The following is a 230-nucleotide window of genomic DNA, read 5'->3' as shown; positions in this document are numbered from 1 at the left end:
TTTCTTTCTTTCTTTCTTTGGGTGGTATGAAACACTTGTGACGACTCCAGTATGCGATGCCTTCTCTTCATCGTCTTATACTCGGGACAACGTCTTTACTTCAAGCGTCCGACTTGATCCATTTCTTAGATGTCTTTCAGACCCAGCGGATCATCAAACCCTTTCCTTATCCAGAAGAAGATAGGGCCCCTTCTTCTCAACACGTCTTTCCTTCTCCTTCTCCTCTCCTC

Source organism: Cystoisospora suis (genome assembly GCF_002600585.1).
Source record: "Cystoisospora suis strain Wien I chromosome Unknown contig_6427, whole genome shotgun sequence".
Lineage (NCBI taxonomy): Eukaryota > Apicomplexa > Conoidasida > Eucoccidiorida > Sarcocystidae > Cystoisospora > Cystoisospora suis.
Note: the sequence above shows the minus strand (reverse complement) of the source record.